The following is an 18,847-nucleotide window of genomic DNA, read 5'->3' on the forward strand; positions in this document are numbered from 1 at the left end:
CATACAGTCCCAGGTCTTTCTCTGCCTCTGTGGTGATAGTGGAGTGTTTCCCATGTGGTATTGGTGTGCTGGATATCCCCTCCCAAGGTGCAGGACTTTACATTTTTCTTCAGTGAATTGTAGCAGACACTTTTTGTTCCATTGCTGTAGCTTGGTGAGGTCTTCTTGTAGGAAATCCAGTCAAGGGGTTAAGGGGCAGGACTGGTGAACGTTACCCCTCATGTCCTGCTGGTGTGTTCTGTGCCTAGTAGTGTTGTCAGTACATAATATAGAAAGCTGCCTCATTTCCAGAACTATATATTGGACATGTATTAGTTAGATTTCTCAAAACATTTCTTCAGTTCTCAGTGGCAATATATATTGTTGTCGTCAGACAGTAAGAAGCGAAACACATTATCCTCTCTATGTTTTGCAGTCTTTTCTTGTAGTTTGAGTCCTTGTGGTGCCTGACCCTGGGCAAGGTTACTTTTTTTACTGCCCCTCACATTTTTTTTTTTTTTTACGTCGCTGCCTATTGCGCTGTTTGGCATCTTCCCGGTGGGGCCTGATGGTCGGCCCAAGGCTTCTTCCCGGTGGGGTCTGATGGTCGGCCCAGCCCGTTCTGGCGCAGGCGAGTGTTTATAGTGGCGCCTCCTTGCCTCCCTGGAGCAGAGTCAGGGAGAGGTTGTCTACATCTAGCATCAGTATAAGACTTGGTGATTAGTAGGAGATAATAGAAGGAATAGAAGGTTTATTTTGATTTATATTAGTTTTTTTTTCATAATATCTTTTCTTCCTTCTCCTCCTCCTCCTCCTTTCTCTCTCTTCCTTTCTTCCTTCATTACATTCTTCACCCTCCTCCTCCTCCTCCTCCTCCAAATCTCTCCTTATGTTAGAATCGCTTCTCTTTCCTTCCCTCCCTCCTCTCCTCCTTCTCCCTCTCCCTCTTCCATTCCCTTCTTTATCCACCTTCTCCCTCCTCTTTCTCTCCACCACTCTTTACTTCTCTCTCTCTTCTCTCTCCTCCCTCACTCTATCTCCCTTGGTCCACTCTGTTCTCTCTCTCTCCTTCCCTCTTCTTCCTCCTCCTCTTCTAGATTTGAATAGTAATATGTTTTAATGTATTGCAGAAAGAAGAAGCAGAAGAAGAAGAAAAGAAGAGAAGGAAGAGAAGGAGAGGGTATATGTGTGTGTGTGTGTTATATGGACAGAATTTAAACTGATTTCTTTCAACATATATTTTATTATTATTATTGAAAGACAAACTTCTCTTCTTCACTTCCTCCTTCTTCTTCTCTTTCATCTTCTTCTTCTTCATCTTTTGTTGGGGTTCTGATAGGAAGAGAAATAATAAAAATAATAAGGACCCATATATGTGTCTGTGGAGGCATGTGTCTGTGGGGGTTGTCAACATAATGTGGGGAGCATCCTGTGGATCCTGAGAGAGAGAGAGAGAGAGAGAGAGAGAGAGAGAGAGAGAGAGAGAGAGAGAGAGAGAGAGAGAGAGAGAGAGAGAGAGAGAGAGAGAGAGAGAGAGAGAGAGAGAGAGAGAGAACAGCCTTCTGTCTCTTTCTCTTCCTTCTCCTTATTCTTTCTCTCTTTCTACTACTACTACTACTACTACATTTCCTCAGTAGTTAGTCAGTCAGTCAGTGTGTGTGTGTGTATCTCAATCTCAGAAGTGCCTCCATCTGTACCTGCTCTGGCACTCTTGCTCTTCAATTCCTCTTCTTCTATCTCTTTAAATCTTCACTTATATACCCATGCAGTCTTCTCCTCCTCTTCCTTCTTCTCACTTTCCCTGACAGCCCCTCCCTCAAGCCTTCCCTCATACACTCTTCACAAACCCATTCTCATCACGTGTCCAAACCATCTCGGCGCAGCACACTCCACTTCTTTCGCTGCCACACCCACACCAAACCACTCATACACGCTTCATTCTGCCTCGTCCTGACACACCACACACACCTCTTGTATAACACCTTTCCACTGCACGTATTCCCCCTTGCTCTGCTGCGTGCCATGTACAGAACTTGGCTAAAGCTTTTCCCCTCTTGGCCTCCGTGCTCACACTTCTTCCCTTCATAACTCTGCCCTTCGCTGCTCTCTTCCTGACCTCACCTCCCTGTGGATCTGGCCGCCCTAAACTCATCTGTATTCCTGCACTATTCACTTCTGCTTTCCCTCCCACGTTCCCATTCATTACAGTTTATCTATTTCCTCATTCCCTCTCACTAGCACTCCATCTCTTGCTACAACTGTCACTTTTCTCCCCTATTTATCTCCCATTTATCCTGGTGTGTGTGTGTGTGCGTGTGTGTGTGTGTGTGTGTGTGTGTGTTCCTCCTGTAATAATAAAATAATGTAGGAATGCTCAATAAAAATAAATTACAAATATATATTACTATTATTATTACCATTGTTATTATCAATAGACCCAAGAACAAGGAAAAGGGATTGAGAGAAGGGAAAGGAAGGAAGAGGAGGAGGGAGGGAGGCAAGGGAAAGGGAGGGGGAGAAGAGAAGAAAGGAAGGATGGAGAAGGAAGAATATTGTGAGAGGAAGGAAGAGAAGAAGAAAGAAGGAAGGGAAGAGAAGAAGAGAAAGAAAGGAAGGGAAGAAGATATGAGAAAGGAGGAGAGATGGAGGAGGAGGAGGAGGTCATAATCTATCTTCCTCTGCACCGTGAACCTAAAAGAGCACTCCTTTTGACCCGACTGACCTCCTTTTTGGCGTTTGGGAACAGCTGATGTGAAGGGCAAATGCTTCCGACCTTAGGAGGGAGGTGAAAGGGAGGAGAAGAACTGGAGAGGAGGAGATAAAATGGAGAAGTGGAGGAGAAAGGGGAAGACCAGCGGCAAGAAGACATGAAATAATGACAAGAAATATTAAGGAAAGAGGAAAACAAAAGTAAAGAAAAATAACAGGTTAGGGAAAGAAAACAAGGAAAGTAACAAATAAAAAAGTTAAGGAAAGAAAACAGAAATAAAACAAGAATATTAAGTAAAGGAAATAAAGAAAAAGACACTGGCCGAATCACTCCCCCAGCCGCCCCTGAGGTCTTAACACACACACACACACACAGTAATTCCCTAAACAGACCCCACATTTACAGGGCCAATGCGACATGTTTTCAGCCGCAAAACAGCCCCTTCCAAGCCCTCTAGTGTGCCCAGACCTTCCTGTAGAGGCCAGGGCAGCTCAACAGACTCTAGCCCCAGCCCAGAGACGGGTTTTAATAACACTAACAGATGTATTTTGACAACGGTGACAGTCACCAAGAACATGTTGAGTGGACAGGAGGAGGAGAGAGGAGGGAAGGAAGGGAGAAGAGGAGGAGCAGAGAAAGAAAGAATGAAAGAGGAGGAGAAGGAAGAAATGATGATGAAAAATGGAAGAAAGAAAATAAAAGGAGAAAAAATGAATAAAAAAGAAATTATGTGCTATTTTTTACCTTTGTTCCTAAGTCTTCTTCCTCTTCTTTTTCTTCTTCTTCTTCATCTCATTCCATGGAAGAAGTTAAGTTGAATTAGTATTCGTATACTAAAAATAAGAAAACTGTGTCCCTGCCTCCCTGATACGTTCCCTGCCTTCTAGCACTATAGTTCTGCCGCCTCGTCCTGCCTCCCTGTTATATGTTTAAGGCCGAGATTTTTTTCTCTTTTCTACTACACCCGGTCCCACACGTCCTCTGCGTGTATTGAAACACACGAGACATTAATCAAGACAAGGAGAGGGTTTTGTTGGCTGCCAGATTGAACCCTGTGACCAGCGTGACGGGAGAGCCACTGCCTTACCAGTCGGCCAAAGAGGTACCCTGCTGGCTGAGTGGGTTATGGGAGGCTTGCCCGTCAGGCCTAGTCGCTGCACTACATATGCATTAAAACAACTCTGAAAACAATTACAATTATGAAGAAAAGAATGGAATTGACGACATTCCCTCATCACATCTTAATTCTCCCTTTCAATACTTCCCTCATGTATTCCCTCCTCTCCACACTGTAACAGGCAAGTGACAAGGGCCAGGAGGAGGAGGAATTAGTGATAAGGAAGGCATGCCTGACACCATAAAACCTCAAAACTGCCAACTCTCTGAATAAGCTGAAAATTAAAATACTGGAGCCTACATTATTCCCTCACCTCCTCTCCATCTCCTGGTTCCTTCCGTCCAGGAGAGAGCAGCGGAGTTCCTTGAGCAGGCCCTTCCACTTGTAAACCTGGGACTTCTTGGACGTGAGGCATCTTGGACAGCTTTGTGGTGAGGTGCTCAGGCTGGGGAGGAGGAGAAATGTGTAGGGAATGTGTTGGGGGAGGGAGGGGAGAGGGGAAGGGAGGAGGGTAAGGAGGAGAGAAGAGAAGTTAGCAAGATTTTACTGTATATTAACCAGACATGGGGCGATTACTTATGTTATGTAATCGATTACGATTATGATTACTTCATATTTTAACGATTACGATTACAATTACAATAAAATTAGGTGTAATAAAGTACTATTACGATTACATGATGTATTAATCGTGACTACAATCATGATCACAGGAAGGACTGAAAGGTGAACTTGCAAATTTTTAGACCCTTCTTTTCTTGTATTAAATCAACTCTTTTATCACTCATTAATCACTCCATAAATGATTTCACTGTCTCGTATCCCTGGTAGCGTGATCCGGCTTAAGTTGTTATTGGAGACTGGAGTTCGGGGATAAACAAGGGAAAAAGTAAATATACATTTATTTAAAATTAAATGAAAGTAATTGCCTTACGCAATATTCTATGCCCAGACGATCATAACACTGGCATATTCAGCAATGGATGCAACATATGACAAACGACATGTCTTAAACATAATACTACAATATGTGCTCAGTTGTTGCCAATAATAATAACACTCGTCGTTCCACAAGCAGTGGTTTGTATCTCTCTGCTTACATCACAATCATTATGTACTCGCTTCACAAAATCCTAATAACACATTCCTATAGTATAATCTACTACAAGTCATGGAAACACCCAATTTTACCACACCCAGTGGTTTTACCTTTGCTTTACATCGCAAACAAATAATCACAATCCTGTCCCACTCACAATCCTACTGCCCCTCGCCTCCGTTATCATCTCCAGGACACTACAGTCGGTTTCCCTTAGATTCTCGAATTTCTACTCACGATTAAGATCACAACAGCCATCCTCGGCTGAGTGAGTAGCAGGTCTGCTTGAGGCGAGAACCAAGCTCGGTCTACCCATACCACTGATTTCTAGGCCACATTTTTCTTTGCTTTAGGCGGACTTACATCCTTGACACGCCCTTAATTTTCTACATAATCAATGGCCAATACTTCCTGTCACACCCATCTGCTCGCTCATTATGTTGTATTGTTTTACTTCTCCTGCTATTCGTGAGTCAGTCTTAAGACACTCCCTCAGTGATATTTCTGTTAAATTATTGGCTCATAACATGTCGCCATGACTGACGTCACGGGTCAGAGTCTTTTTCAATGGTTGTTCACACTTTCTGACCACGCCCACTGGGCATCTGTTTTCTGTACCTGAGTCTGGGTATCTGTTTTCCTTTACTCTCGTTGTTTCCCCTCTTTGGTACTTGAGATGCTTACACTGTTATATATGTCACTTTTTTTGTTAGTGTTTGTCCTGTCAGATGTCTACACAGTTGTATACCTGCCTTTCCTCTCTGGGTATCTGTTTTCCTTTACCCTCGTTGTTTCCCCTCTTTTGTACTTGAGATGTTTACACTTATATATATGTCACCCTTTTTGTTAGTGTTTGTCCTGTCAGGTGTTTACACAGTTGTATATCTCACTCCTCTGTTTCCTCGTCTTCTGGGTCCTGACATACTTCCCCTTCCGGAAGATCTCGCCCCTGAGATCTCACAGGTGTTGGTGGAGAAGATACGCTTTGCAATGTCTGCAGTTGGTTCGAGTCTGGAATTAGGCGTCGTCGTGCGTAGCGTAGGACATAGGAATACCCCACGGCAGACGTCACCAGCAGAAGAACCAGGATCACGACAATGGCGAAGACAATCCACCAATGGATTGCGGGTTGAAAGGGCTGATCCGGCTCGACCACATAATTTAGGGGCTGCAAGCCAGCTGTTAGCTCCTGTAGGGGGATGGACTCAGCACTGCGAAGAGAACCTTGCCGAAGCATCAATATCCCATTATCCGTCAGGCTGACAGTATGTCTGTTTACAGGATGGGTAGGGCATGTGAGTGTCAGAGTGATGGGGGAGGCAAGTGAACAGGTCCAGTAGCCAGGACCTTTGAATAGCATAGGGTGAAATGTTTTCAAGACTATTGTGTGGCAGAGGTTGATCACTGACTCATGTTTCAAGAAAGCAGCCGATTTACAAGAGGCTGCGTTACTAGCCTCATGGACGGGGCCTGTGGGAGGACAAACTAACATATGGTTATTCTTGTTACTGTGTTTTATACTTGAAAGCAGAAAATATATTTTCCTATTCTCACTGAAGGCAATACATCTTGAATCAACACTATACATAAGAAAGTAAGTGCTATTCTGCACAGAACATGGAAGGGAGTCGATTCGAAAGACATCAAAGGTGTCAATCGGATCTCCTCGCAAAGGTTTAGTGAAATAGAAATTACGAGAATCGTGCAAAGCCGTTGTCCTGGAGGACAGTTATTACATCCCTATATAGAGCTAAAAAATCAAGAACTGCAAGGCACAAAAGACCTGGAGGCCGAGCCTAGGCTTCCTTTAATGTACTGAACAACTGTTTGTTTCACATAATGGTTGGAGTTATGTATGTTTGCAGGGGAGCCTGCAGACTCAAATATAAATCTTGTATACCTGGACTTATGTGTCTCAATGCTAAGTCAAAATATAACAATTCTTGTAGGAGCTTTTTTCTCTTCCTAATGCCATAGTCTATAGTAAAATGGCGCACAACTTGGTTCAATACATCTACAGCTGAATATAGCCTATTAAAGGCAGATTGCATGGCATGCATATTACTTAATGATGTTGAGTTTTCCATAATAAACATTTAACTATATAAAATCTTTCTCAGTTAATGACTCTAGTCCTCTATTTTTTCATGAATAGCATCAACTTGAGCCTGGGTCGCGGTACCAAATAGGTTATTAGACAAGGATCCTCAAAAAAATTATTTCCCGTTTTTTTTTTTTCTATAATTCATAGAAGCATGCAGCTTGTTTTGAATAGTAGTCATCACATAGCCTAAAATTTTTCGTAGATGATGCAACAATGAACTGAATTCATTTTCAAAATTGAAGAGTGTGTATGTTATTGCTTTTACAGCTGGATACTCAGGTGACATTTGAATAACATTTCAAGTAACGAAGCAGTTAAAATCCGTGCTTTATATAATGCAGCTAAAACATTTTCTGTGAGGCTAAACGGTACTATAGTCTCTATCTGTGAGGACTATAATATAGATAGTATGTTGGTGTGAAACTTTGGCCAGCACGTGTTGGGGACTCCTGTTGTGTCATTGAGTCGTACACCGAAAGAGTCAAATCAATCTGTGGTTTATTTCGTCATATTTCCGCTCAATTATTGCATTTTCATCCTTATGCATTATTCCTGTTCTATATCGTATTAGTTTTGACATTACATTAGGCAACTCTTGTACCGTCGAAGAGCGAAGGCTTTATCTATGCCGAGGTGGCTCTGAAAGTTTGGGAGTAACCTGAGAAGGTAGGGCCTGTGCATCAGCTGTTTATTGCTGGTGTAGAACGAACATTATTTAATGTGTCATGAGTAGCAGTCACCTCTCCGCTACGAGTCATTATTTTCGGTAGAAGTTTTCTCAGCGATTTCAGGGTTGAGCAATGCAAAGAATAGATCAGTGTCTGTCTCTGGATTTAAAGGGTATGCTCGCCTAATCGTTGGACATTGCTGCACGTCGATGCAATCTTCATGAAGGACTTTTACTCTATCTGTGGGGACCGTTGAAACCTTACTAGTCCTGAGGTTTATAATTTTTACCATTATATCACTGATCTTCTCTATTACCCTGTAGGGTCCATCAAAAATAGGTTGCAACTTTTTCTTTTCTTTTCTTTTTGGTGTATGTTTGAGGAACACTGTCGCCAACGTTGATAGTTTTGATTTTTGTAACTTGGTAATACTTTTCCATTTCTTCTCTACTTTCTTTATTGTAAACCTGGCATCTATCATAAACTTTCCTTGCAATTGCAGCCATTTCCTTTTCATAGGAGTCAATATCATAAACTTTCCTTGCAATTGCAGCCATTTCCTTTTCATAGGAGTCAATATCATAAACTTTCCTTGCAATTGCAGCCATTTCCTTTTCATAGGAGTCAATATCATAAACTTTCCTTGCAATTGCAGCCATTTCCTATTTATAGGAGTCAATATCATAAACTTTCCTTGCAATTACAACCATTTCCTCTTTATAGGAGTAAATATCATAAACTTTCCTTGCAATTACAACCATTTCCTCTTTATAGGAGTAAATATCATACCAGGGCTGCTGAAATTTTTTCTAACATAGTGTAGGGTACAGGAGGATCTCTAGAAATCCTCTCTCTGTCTCTCTCGATAAAATAGGGACTCCTTTATGGTGCGATAATACGCAGCATTATAGGCCAAGATGTCTATAAGTAGCATTATATCTCAAACGGACACATTTCCTAGAACATTCTCCTCAAAATGGTAACAACAGTATAATTTGCGCGCTTTATTATTCCATTCCCATTTGTACGGTAAGCCGTTATTCGCGTGTCGCACAGGTAGCTTCTAATTTATCTCCTGCATCACGGAATTAACGAGCTCTGAACCTTGACCTGTAACAACTGTCTGAGGAACACCGTGTACACAAACAACATCCACGTACAACGCCCTTGCCATTTCGCGGGCTTCCTTACTCCGTAAGGGTACTATAATCAAATACCTTTTAAAAACATCAACTATGGGCATTACGTACCGAACCCCATTGTCCGATACACCCATGGGACCCACAAGGTCCATGTGTATTCTTCCAAAAGGAGCGGTGACGTCTGGATATTGCCGCCAAGGAGCAGGGTGCAAGTTCCCAACTCACTTTTAAAACGATTACCATGACGCACTTCCTTACATAATTTTCTACATCCCGTTTCATTCCAGGCCAGAAAGCGAACTTTCTACACCGACATAACGTAACTTTGGTTCCTCCGTGCCCTGCAGTGGCGACGAATGAGCCAGAGTTATCGCCTTGGAAATACTTGGGGGGTAGAATCACCACCTTAGTGGCTTCTCCGTACGGACTCACTAAAACACATCATTTATTTCCACCTGTAACTCTGACAGGGGCGGCATCTCACAATATGCCCATCTTCAACACAATATAACATAATTTCCACCTGTACCTCTAACAGGGGCGGCATCTCACATTATGCCTTTTTTCTCTGAGTCTTTGCTCAATTTTCATTCTTGGGGCTTCCTTCTTTTAGCATACTTATATGCCGGCTGCTCATCATGCAGCTCACTAATCTCCTGAATACTCCAGTCAAGTGTGTGGCCAATACACTCACTATTCAGGTCCATACATATCATGTATTTTATTTTCTAATTTTTCGGCGCCTGTTTCTTTTTCTGTACTAGTGCAATACCTTGCCCCTCATTACCCACGTGTTCCACGGTTTTTGTTGTTCCCCATCCACAAACATGATCGCGCGTGTCCTTCTAATTCAATCTCAGTGTCCTGTAAGCCTTCATCCTTGATAAAAAAAATCTGCTACTATATTTTCCTTGCCAGGCAAATGATTGATTGTGAAACCATACTCACTCATGAGAGTCTGCCATCTAGCTATCCTGCCGTTGGGACTAGCTACCTGTAACAACCATACTAAAGGTCTGTGACCCGTGTGGATCTCAACAGGGTAACCCAGTATTAATGGGCGGTTTACGTGTAACCCATAAATTACAGTTAAAGCCTCTCGTTCAACTATACTGTACCGCTGTTCTGCCGTATTCAATTTCTCACAAAAAAAGATACAGGTCTTAGTTTATCATTATTATCCTGTTATTGAAATACTCCACCAGTATTGTAGTAGGATGCGTAGAGTGACTGTACCAAGCATTCTATCCTTAAGGGTTGAGAACGCAATTTTTGTTTCATCCGTCCATATGAGTGGAGTTTTATTTATTTATTTATTTATTTATTTTATTTTATTTATTTATTTATTTATTATTATTATTATTTTTTTTTTTTAGTGTACCTTTCTTCCCTTTGTAAATCTTTAGAAAAGGAGCAACAATTTGTGAATAATTTGCAATAAATTTGCGATAATAATTAGTCAATCCAAGAAATGACTGTAAATCATGAACAGTTTGGGGGGCCAGGACGTTTTGTATGGCCTCCAGCTTGCTAGATTGAGGTCTTATTCCCTCTGAGCGGATGGCATGGCCCAGGTAATCTACTTTGTCCTTAAAAAAGTTACACTTCTCCATCTTAAGAGTCAGTTTGGCTTCCTTTAAGCGATCCAGAATTTGTTCTAAGTTATCTGCGTGATTAGAAAATATATCGCCCAGGATAATTATGTCATCAAGGTACACCTGAACCTTGTTGCTTAATAGTCCTGTAAGGACAGTACTTATTATTTTCTTGAAGCAGGACGGGGCTGTTTTAAGGCCAAAGGGGAGGGAAGTAAATTCCCAATGTCCTGCTGGAGAAGAAAATGCCGTCTTCTCTCTGCTGATTTCATCTTGGGGGATTTGATGGTAACCCTGTTTCAAGTCTAGGCATGAAAAAAAACTTACTATCTCCCAATTGATTGAGTATGGTAATTATATTAGGGAGTGGGTACCGGTCGTCCCGTAGTGTTTTATTAAGTGCCCGGAAGTCCAGACAAAGTCGTAGTACTCCATGTTTTTTTTTTTTTTTTTTTTTTTTTGCACTGGGATAAGTGGGGCATTATAGGGTGATCACGAAGGGCGAATCACACCCTGTTGCTGGAGCGATATAAGTTGTTCATTTACTCTGTCATGATAACTGATAGGAATGTTATATGGACGCCTGTACACTACTTCATCAGTGTTTTGCTTGATGGTGCTTGAAAAAATAGGGCGTTACTGTTAATGGTTCTTGTTCTGTGGAAAACACTGTTATATATTTATCTATTAAGGACTTTAAAACCTAATTCTCTCTCTTCACTTGGGAATTTAGCGTCAACAATTTGATAGAGGCTTTTCTTCCTTACTTCAAGCTCTGCGGGCTTCAAGTCTGTTTTAGCTGTGTCAGCGGTCTGTACACTACATACTTGTGGCAGATCAGCGTATAGCTCATGAGTGACAGGCTTCACAAATCCTAACGTTGTATTATCATCTGTCTTTACACTCACTTTCAATATTCAAATACGGCACAGTGACATAAGATCTTTGATTGTCAGATGAAGGGGTTAACTTAACTATCCCTGAGCACAAGACTCTAGCCTGAGGAGTACTAACACAAGGCTCAAATAAAGCTTCACTTGCCTGTAGTTGCGTCACTAGCGTTATGTAACCTGCAACAGATGCATTCAGTTGCAAAGGTTCAGCTGCTTGGCAACGTACGGCCTTATTTTCAGTGAGACCTTCTTCATTTCCATCTACATTTAGCTAAGATCCTTCACCTCTAGATATAAGACATATTTTTCCTGGCATAATTGTATGGTTTCCCCTTCTATTATCAGCTAAGCTTCGTTCTTTTGTTCCTCATTTAGTTGCAATGTTTTCAAAATAATCTCGTGCTACACGACAAATCAGTACTCAACACAATATGAGTCGGCAAATCTACATCGCGTGTTATCAATAAGTCTTGGAAACTACTTTTTCCTTCCATATTAACTTGTCTTTTACCGTCATTTTCAATATGGTATCTTTGCACAGAGACAATATTCACGGGTTTCGCTTCACAGTTATTTACTGCGAGCCCTAATTCTTTAATAAATTCATCCGTTAAAAACTCACACACGCTCCTGTTTCTAGGAGTGCTGCCACTTTTGCATATGTGTTATCATGAGTAGTGCGATCTGCCTAACAAAGTTACTCTTGAGTTATGTTGATTATAGCCTTCTTTTCATTATTTTTAAGGTCACTCCCTTGTTCGTTATAGCCTTCTTTTCCTTATATTTATGTGAGGCGGTTACTCCCTTGTTCGTTATAGCCTTCATCTTATTATATTAAAGGTTACTCCCTGTTCGTTATAGCCTTCATCTTATTATATTAAAGGTTACTCCCTTGTTCGTTATAGCCTTCATCTTATTATATTAAAGGTTACTCCCTTGTTCGTTATAGCCTTCATCTTATTATATTAAAGGTTACTCCCTGTTTTGTTCTTCGCTCATTTTCCGTTTTTTCCACTGCAAGTGTGCATATTTATTTATTTATTTATTTATTTTCATTTGTTTATTTAATGTTATTTGTAGTAGATAACTGAGGGGGGCACTACCCTGGCCTCCTCTTCCTCTGATTCTCTTACTTCACACATTTATCTTAATACTTCACACTATTGTCCATATGCTTCATTTTTTTTTTTTTTTTATTCTTGACTTTTTATCCATAGCTCACACTTTTCTTAGTATTTCACATTTTTTCTAGATCATACTCTACACTTCCTACCTGGGGGACGCGGGTTAGGCCTTTATAAAGTCACTCTATGGCTGCATGCCCGCCGCGGAACACCACCACCCTGTGAGGCGTAGAGTCCCGTGCTCCCCTCCATCCTGGGGTAACAATCCTAAAACAAACAAACCTGAGAGGCAGGACTCTGCCGCTGCCTGTCACCTGACACCCTCACACTGATGAATGGATCGCGGCGCGGGTGGAGAGAGACTGCCCATCCCTCTCCACTCCGCCCGGGAAGGAACTCATGAACTCTCGGTTGAGTCGCGTGTGCTACCCATTGCACTACAGAACAACAGTGGTTGGCCAGAGTTTCCATTATAATATCGTCAAAGTCCATGTCCTCCGGAAGAACCATTAATTATATAATTAAATCGTCACTATTATTTCCGCCACTTAAAACGAGCAAAGCTTAATGAAAATAAGAGGCGTTTTCTCGTCAGAGTAAATTAAACAAAAGCACTGTAAGCACATGTCCCTATTTATCCCTATACCGCTGCCGCCAGTTTTAGACCCTTCTTTTCTTGTATTAAATCAACTCTTTTATCACTCATTAATCACTCCATAAATGATTTCACTGTCTCGTATCCCTGGTAGCGTGATCCGGCTTAAGTTGTTATTGGAGACTGGAGTTCGGGGATAAACAAGGGAAAAAGTAAATATACATTTATTTAAAATTAAATGAAAGTAATTGCCTTACGCAATATTCTATGCCCAGACGATCATAACGCTGGCATATTCAGCAATGGATGCAACATATGACAAACGACATGTCTTAAACATAATACTACAATATGTGCTCAGTTGTTGCCAATAATAATAACACTCGTCGTTCCACAAGCAGTGGTTTGTATCTCTCTGCTTACATCACAATCATTATGTACTCGCTTCACAAAATCCTAATAACACATTCCTATAGTATAATCTACTACAAGTCATGGAAACACCCAATTTTACCACACCCAGTGGTTTTACCTTTGCTTTACATCGCAAACAAATAATCACAATCCTGTCCCACTCACAATCCTACTTCACATCTCCTACATTATAATCTCCAGGACAATACAGTCGGTTTCCCTTAGATTCTCGAATTTCTACTCACGATTAAGATCACAACAGCCATCCTCGGCTGAGTGAGTAGCAGGTCTGCTTGAGGCGAGAACCAAGCTCGGTCTACCCATACCACTGATTTCTAGGCCACATTTTTCTTTGCTTTAGGCGGACTTACATCCTTGACACGCCCTTAATTTTCTACATAACCAATGGCCAATACTTCCTGTCACACCCATCTGCTCGCTCATTATGTTGTATTGTTTTACTTCTCCTGCTATTCGTGAGTCAGTCTTAAGACACTCCCTCAGTGATATTTCTGTTAAATTATTGGCTCATAACATGTCGCCACGACTGACGTCACGGGTCAGAGTCTTTTTCAATGGTTGTTCACACTTTCTGACCACGCCCACTGGGCATCTGTTTTCTGTACCTGAGTCTGGGTATCTGTTTTCCTTTACTCTCGTTGTTTCCCCTCTTTGGTACTTGAGATGCTTACACTGTTATATATGTCACTTTTTTTGTTAGTGTTTGTCCTGTCAGATGTCTACACAGTTGTATACCTGCCTTTCCTCTCTGGGTATCTGTTTTCCTTTACCCTCGTTGTTTCCCCTCTTTTGTACTTGAGATGTTTACACTTATATATATGTCACCCTTTTTGTTAGTGTTTGTCCTGTCAGGTGTTTACACAGTTGTATATCTCACTCCTCTGTTTCCTCGTTTTCTGGGTCCTGACAAAATTTCACACATGTACCATGCTGAATATTTAATTGGTTGAATTACAACAGATATTTAGAGTACACACTTGCTGTATGAGAAACTATTAACTAAACTTTGATGATGTAATCACAAAAGTAATCGGAATTACAGTTGTACTTTTATAATGTATTCGATTATGATTACGATTACTTAAAAAAATAAGAGGGTAATCAATTACAATTACTTGAAAAACTGTAATCGATTGTAATCGATTACGATTACAGATTACGATTACCCCATGTCTGATATTAACATGATTCATAACACAGCATGACTAAGGAAAATAAGAGGATATATTAATTAACATGATTCATAACGCAGCATGACTAAGGTAAAGAAGAGGATATATTAATTAACATGATTCATAACGCAGCATGACTAAGGTAAAGAGGAAGAAGATATATTAATTAACATGATTCATAACGCAGCATGACTAAGGTAAAGAAGAAGAGGATATATTAATTAACATGATTCATAACACAGCATGACTAAGGTAAAGAAGAAGAGGATATATTAATTAACATGATTCATAACACAGCATGACTAAGGTAAAGCAGAAGAAGATATATTAATTAACATGATTCATAACACAGCATGACTAAGGTAAAGAAGAAGAGGATATATTAATTAACATGATTCATAACACAGCATGACTAAGGTAAAGAAGAAGAGGATATATTAATTAACATGATTCATAACACAGCATGACTAAGGTAAAGAAGAAGAGGATATATTAATTAACATGATTCATAACGCAGCATGACTAAGGTAAAGAGGAAGAGGAAGAAGAACAAGAAGAAGAGGAACAAGACCAGGAGCATTATCCAGGGTCTGTGTAAAGCCTTTCTCTAAGCCCGCCCTGCACGCAGAGTTGTTGGTTGTGGCGCCACACGTCTCAGAGCCGGAGGGCTTCCTGGCCCGCCGCTGCCCCTCCATCTCCGGGGCCAGGCTCTGGAGCTTCTTCTCAGCCTACTGGAGGAATCTGAGGGGAGGAAAAAGGAAATCAATCAAAGTTCTTCCTCACTAAAGATGTCACTTAATATGAACTAAATACTGGCAGCCTCTGTGCTATTTTTTGCCTTCATTAAATTCCTGGAGGGTCTGAGAGGAGGAAAAAGGAGTATGAGTAACAGCCAAGGCACAGCTCTGCCTCACCATAAGATGTCATTTACAGCAACTAAAAACACTGCGGCCAACTTCCTAACTATTTCTGGCCTTTGTTGAATAATTCCTGGAGGGTCTGGGAGGAGGGAGGGGAGTAGGGGCAGAGGGAAAGGAGGAAAGAAGGAACAGGAGAGAAGGAGGAAAGAAGGGAAGGAGTGGCAAAATCACAGCTTTTCCTCACCAATAGATGTCATTTATACCAACTAAAAAGTGCTGGCAGGTTCCTAACTATTTCTTGCCCCTGACATATTTCTGATGCTGGCAGGTTCCTAACTATTTCTTGCCCCTGACATATTTCTGATGCTGGCAGGTTCCTAACTATTTCTTGACCCTGACATATTTCTGATGCTGGCAGGTTCCTACTATTTCTTGCCCTGACATATTTCTGATGCTGGCAGGTTCCTAACTATTTCTTGACCCTGACATATTTCTGATGCTGGCAGGTTCCTACTATTTCTTGACCCTGACATATTTCTGATGCTGGCAGGTTCCTACTATTTCTTGCCCTGACATATTTCTGATGCTGGCAGGTTCCTACTATTTCTTGCCCCTGACATATTTCTGATGCTGGCAGGTTCCTACTATTTCTTGCCCTGACATATTTCTGATGCTGGCAGGTTCCTAACTATTTCTTGCCCTGACATATTTCTGATGCTGGCAGGTTCCTAACTATTTCTTGACCCTGACATATTTCTGATGCTGGCAGGTTCCTAACTATTTCTTGCCCCTGACATATTTCTGATGCTGGCAGGTTCCTACTATTTCTTGACCCTGACATATTTCTGATGCTGGCAGGTTCCTAACTATTTCTTGACCCTGACATATTTCTGATGCTGGCAGGTTCCTAACTATTTCTTGCCCTGACATATTTCTGATGCTGGCAGGTTCCTACTATTTCTTGCCCTGACATATTTCTGATGCTGGCAGGTTCCTAACTATTTCTTGACCCTGACATATTTCTGATGCTGGCAGGTTCCTAACTATTTCTTGCCCTGACATATTTCTGAAGTGTTCTGAGGGGAGGAAAAAGGTGACAGGAGCACTGGAGAAAGTGAAGCTCTTCCTTACTAAAAGATGTTGATTAATAATAACAAAAAAAATATCATTGGCAGCTTCTATGTTATTTTCTGCCTCTGTTAAATTGGTAGGGAGGAGGAAGGTGTGTGTGTGTGTGTGTGTGTGTGTGTGTGTGTGTGTGTGTGTGTGTGTGTGTGTGTACTGGCAAAATCAAAGTTCTTCCTTACTAAAAGGTGTCAGTTAATGCACACAAAAAACCCATTGGCAGCTTCTTAACTTATATTCCTTGCCTCCACAAAGTTCTCTTCCCATTAATTTGTTTTAGGATACTTACACTGACAGAGAAACTAAACATACTGACTATAGCAGGAGCAGTTAAAAGTTTGCCATGCCAGCAGAGGCATGAGCTTGAGCAGAGAGCCTCGGGCACTGCAGGAGGCTGGAGGGAGGCAGCTATTAGCAAGTTCAGAACAGCAGTGACTATGAAATTAAGGCATAGAAGATAGGAATTAAAGAAGAATGAGTGTGATGGCAGTGACCTAGAGAGGACTGAGTGAAGCAAATGGCAGTCAGGACAAAATGAAGAAATAAGGAAGGACAAGTATTTCAGAGTTTACCAGGGAAAGGGATGGAAAAAAGTGATGATTTTGGTTAACTCAGGCATTAGGAAGTTAAATAGCAGAGGAATGAGCTTGAGCAGAAAGCCTCGGGCACTGCAGAAGGCAGGAAGGAAGCAGCTGTTAGCAAGCTTAGAACGGCAGTGACTATGAAATGAAGGCACAGAAGACAGCACAGGAAGGGAAGAATTTGAGTGTGGTGACAGGGACTTAGGAAGATGATTTAGGACAGATTGTAAATGCTTCATGTGGAAGAGTGCAACAGCTGAGTATTGTAAAGGATAGGGAAAAGTTGCGTGAAAGGCTGCGTCAAGTTGGCAGACGATGAAGTTAAGGTCCATATTGTCAAACTCCTCACAGGCTTGCTCCATCTATTTCAAAAGGCTCTCGCAGAGGTTGTTGGGGTTTCCATGGGCGGTTTCCTGAGCCTGGCGGTAGTTTTGCATGGCTTCTGTGCCTTGAAGGAGACAACACCCAAGACAACCCAGTTACTCTTCCCTGTGGGCTTGGGAAATAGGTGCAGTGGGAGCCTGATACATTTAGGAAGACAGGGACACAGAGATACAGACAAACAGAGATGCAGGGTGGTGCTGCTGATAGTTTCACACGGCTTTTGCACCCTGAACAGGAAAACACCACCCAGGAAAACACAGTTAGCCTTATCTGTGGCCTTGGGGAATAGTAACAGTGGGAGCCTGATATGCTTAGGACCATAGGCTGACTTACAGCGCCTCATTTTGGGTGTTGATGACATAGAATCTCTCCTTCTCTTTCTCTCTCTCTCTCTCTCTCACACACACACACACACACACACACACACAAACACACAATTACACTGGAGTGAAAAACAGTATGCACATGGAGGAAGAAGAGGAGGTGAAAAATTGATAATATGAACTCCAAAAATATATCATCCATGTGAAAGTTAATCTAAATTCAGCCTTTAAAAATTGCAACAATTCTGCCATACATCAGTGCACTCATGTTATATCAAGTGTTCTCTTCACAGTGTCCTCATGATATCAGGCTGTGTGGTCGACCGTCCCTTCCTGAGTGGACAATAGCCATGTGGCAGGCTGGGCCAAGGTGCCAGAAGAAGACATTAAGTTTTTGAGAGATGGGATGAGAAGTTTTCAGGTAACAACTTGAGATAAGGACAGAGCAAGGGTGTTTGCTGTAGAGGAGAGGGCACAGCTGCATGTCACCAAAGAATAAACTTGATAGGGGAATGCTTTGCCTGGGATTCTTACACACTACTGACCCTCACACACCAGCTATTTCTTAGGGCAAAGAGAGAGGTAAAATGCATTCTCAGGAGTGGTAATTAGAGTTCATGGCACAGAAGCCTTGTCAAACTGCCACCAGGGTCACAAAACTACCCACGGAAAGGCCCACAACTCCTACAAAAGTCATGTCACGTGTGTGTTTGGGCGCTGGAATCTCTAAATAATGTGGCCCATTGCCTGCTCAGAACAGATGGCATCACTGTAAATACTCACCTGCCCTGCTCCATGACGGGCTCGGGCCGACCACCAGGCCCCTAAAGAAGGCCTACCAACTGTGGGCCAAGATGTAAAAAAAAAAAAAAAATAAATAAATAAATAAATAAATAAATAAATAAATAAATAAAACAAAATAAATAGATAAATTGATAAAT

General features: G+C 41.5%; 1 long non-coding RNA gene across 2 annotated transcripts; it reads right to left on the minus strand.

Annotated features, from left to right (window-relative positions):
- Positions 1–849: 849 nt before the first annotated feature.
- On the minus strand, positions 850–4,542 carry LOC126994238 (uncharacterized). 2 transcript variants are annotated; one of them, XR_007748905.1, is made up of 3 exons: positions 4,120–4,542; positions 3,434–3,474; positions 850–1,311 (listed from the first exon to the last, which is right to left on the minus strand). It is a non-coding gene; the product is annotated as an uncharacterized LOC126994238 (long non-coding RNA). The 2 variants fall into 2 exon arrangements; XR_007748904.1 differs by having other exon boundaries at positions 3,434–3,480.
- Positions 4,543–18,847: the final 14,305 nt, after the last annotated feature.

The sequence above is a fragment of the Eriocheir sinensis genome, unplaced genomic scaffold (assembly GCF_024679095.1).
Source record: "Eriocheir sinensis breed Jianghai 21 unplaced genomic scaffold, ASM2467909v1 Scaffold752, whole genome shotgun sequence".
Taxonomy (NCBI): Eukaryota; Metazoa; Arthropoda; class Malacostraca; order Decapoda; family Varunidae; genus Eriocheir; species Eriocheir sinensis.